Source organism: Triticum urartu, chromosome 6, assembly GCF_003073215.2.
Source record: "Triticum urartu cultivar G1812 chromosome 6, Tu2.1, whole genome shotgun sequence".
Classification (NCBI taxonomy): Eukaryota; Viridiplantae; Streptophyta; class Magnoliopsida; order Poales; family Poaceae; genus Triticum; species Triticum urartu.
In genome coordinates, this window is record NC_053027.1 from 21,946,853 (window position 1) to 21,949,827 (window position 2,975).

The 2,975-nt window shown below is 52.8% G+C and overlaps 1 long non-coding RNA gene across 1 annotated transcript; it reads right to left on the reverse strand.

The window, feature by feature from the left end:
• Positions 1-2,138: 2,138 nt before the first annotated feature.
• LOC125512421 lies at positions 2,139-2,618 on the reverse strand. Its single transcript, XR_007285385.1, has 3 exons — positions 2,563-2,618; positions 2,272-2,473; positions 2,139-2,180 (listed from the first exon to the last, which is right to left on the reverse strand). It is a non-coding gene; the product is annotated as an uncharacterized LOC125512421 (long non-coding RNA).
• Positions 2,619-2,975: the final 357 nt, after the last annotated feature.

The following is a 2,975-nucleotide window of genomic DNA, read 5'->3' on the forward strand; positions in this document are numbered from 1 at the left end:
CCGCACGCTTAACGTTACGATGACAGTTATTATGAGTTTATGCATTTTGATGTACCGAAGGTTGTTCGGAGTCCCGGATGTGATCATGGACATGACGAGGAGTATCGAAATGGTCGAGACGTAAAGATTGATATATTGGAAGCCTATGTTTGGACACCGGAAGTGTTCCGGGTGAAATCAGGATTTTACCGGAATACCGGGAGGGTTACCGGAACCCCCCGGGAGGCAAATGGGCCTATTGGGCCTTAGTGGAAAAGTGAAAGGGGCTGCCCACAAGGGCTGCGCGCCTTCCCCCCTTCCCTAGTCCTATTAGGACTAGGAGAAGGGGCCGGCCCCCCTCTTTCTCTCTTCTCTTTGGAGAGTCCTATTAGGAATAGGATTGGGGGGGAGTCCTACTCCCGGTAGGAGTAGGACTCCTCCTGCGCCTCTCTCTCCCTAGCCGGCCGAACCCCTCCCCCTGCTCCTTTATATACGGGGGCAGGGGGCACCCCATAGATACACAAGTTGATCCTTGAGATCGTTCCTTAGCCGTGTGCGGTGCCCCTGCCACCAAATTCCACCTCGATCATACCGTTGTAGTGCTTAGGCGAAGCCCTGCGTCGGTAGTACATCAAGATCGTCACCACACCGTCGTGCTGACGGAACTCTTCCTCGACGCTTTGCTAGATCGGAGCCCGAGGATCGTCATCGAGCTGAACGTGTGCTAAGAACTCGAAGGTGCCGGAGTAACGGTGCTTGGATCGGTCGGATCGGGAAGAAGACGTACGACTACTTCCTCTACGTTGTGTGATCGCTTCTGCAGTCGGTCTGCGTTGGTACGTAGACAACACTCTCCCCTCTCGTTGCTATGCATCACCATGATCTTGCGTGTGCGTAGGAAAATTTTCGAAATTACTACGTTCCCCAACAATGCTTTGGGTGAATAGATTGGGGATGAACTAACCGGCGAGGGGCCAGCGTTCTGTGCCACAAACTCCTCAAAGCTCATCAGCACTGGTTGTGCTGGAGGGCATTGTGCTGTAGGGAACTGAGGACACCTGCCGGCCGCCATATCCTGAAAAGCCTGTTGCATCTGGCTATCCCTCTGTACTTGGTGTTCATAAAGCCTCTGATGCCACGCCATGGTCTCCTGGCATGTGTACTCCATGTAGGCCTACGGTATGACATGATGGAACTCATAAAACTACTAAATGCGGAAAATGAAGTGAGAAATGAAGATAAGAGGGAAAATACTTACAGATTGTTGCTCCTGAAAGAGGGACTGTGTACTAGTCACTGGCTGGCTCGTGCGCTGGCTCAGGCTCGGGTCGATCCGACGAAGCTGTGTGTAGGAGATACTAGGAGTGATCACAGCATCGAGAACCGCCTCCCGACCGTGCTCCTTGGGCCCCATCCTCACCACCGCCATGTCGTCCAGAGGTGCCGCAATGGGGTTAGGTGTGTCAGGATGTAACTCCAGATACGCTTCGGAGTAGGCCTTCTTCCTCCCTGCGGTCTTCTTGACATAGTACTTGGGCTCGCCAGGCTTGGGGTCCTTCCGCGTATGGGCGATCTCCCATGCCTGCATGTGTGAGAGCGGCCGCTTCAGTTTCTCCTCCTGCACCACCAAACAGAGGTTAGTCATACATAAGAAAGTGATGGTAAATAGAAGAAGAAGAATGTTTAATGGGGTTAGTCATACATTAACTGCCTTGTGGAGATAGTGGTTTCGGTTTCCCTGAGCATGTACTCCCTCCGTCCCTTGGTTAGCCTTATTTTTGGTTCTCATAGCCGCCCAGGCTCCAGCCTCATCACACCAAAGATCCACCAATGCCGCCTAGGACTCGTCTTTTCCATAACACCAATTTGGACACACCTACATAATAAAAGCATAATGGCATGTAGGTGTGTCCAAATTGGTGTTATGGAAGCATAAAGCATAAAGCATAATGTACCACAAGGTAATGAAAGCATAATGAAAAATCTTTTATACTTACCGTCAAGAACTCGGGCCTCTCCAAGGTAATGCCCATCCTCTGCGCTTCTTCCTTGGTCATCTTCACACCAAGATAGTCGTGGTAGTATGTGGAGATGGCCACATAGCGCACCTCGTACTGCATCTGGCGGGCCTTCTTCTTGCATTGGCGCAGCACGATCTAGTCCGCTCTAGCCCTGTGCTCCGGAAGAACTCGATAGAATTTCTGCAATCATGCATGAAACAAGAATGGGAGAAGCCATGAGTTAAATCATTCATGAAACTAGAATGGACTTGTGCTTCTGAAGAGAACTCACCCAGAAAGTAGTGATCACGGCCTTGGCATGGGTCTCATGGTCCGCGTGGCGGGCCGCTTCCCAGTGGTCCCAGCTCGTGGCCAAAACTCGACGGTCCGGCTGCCTGACTGGATCAGGACAGTACAACCCCGGCCAATATAACTTCAGCAAGACGGTGATGAGGCCGTTGGGAATACGGACCCCTTTAGAATATATCCAGTTGCTGCAAAAGAATGAACTATTAGCATGTGACAAGAAAAATAAATAACAACCGGAATAAGCATGTGACAAGCAACATAATGAACCACTTACTCTTTTCCCGTGGGCTCAATGAGCCACTTCTGCTCCTCAGTAGCAGGAACCTGCTTTGGTAGCTTTGCGTTGCCACGCAGCCACCCCTTCGTGTCAACCCCCTTCCCGTCACCACCATCATCCCCGCCACCACCCTCCTCCTCGCCTGCCTCCCCCTCCCCAACCTCCTCCTCCTCCTCCTCCTCCACCACCACCACCTCCTCCTCCTCCTCCTCCTCCTCCTCCCTAGAGTGTACCTCACTAGAGGAGGGTACCTCACTAGAGGAGGGCCTCGAAGACAACACCCCTAAGTCGGTGAGGGTGCGCTGTTTCTGGCCGCGACCCCCTGTAGTGGCTCTCCCCCCAGCACCTCGTCCTCTAGAGGCTCTCCCCCCGCCCCCTCCTCCTCTAGGGGCACCTCTCCCTCGACCTCC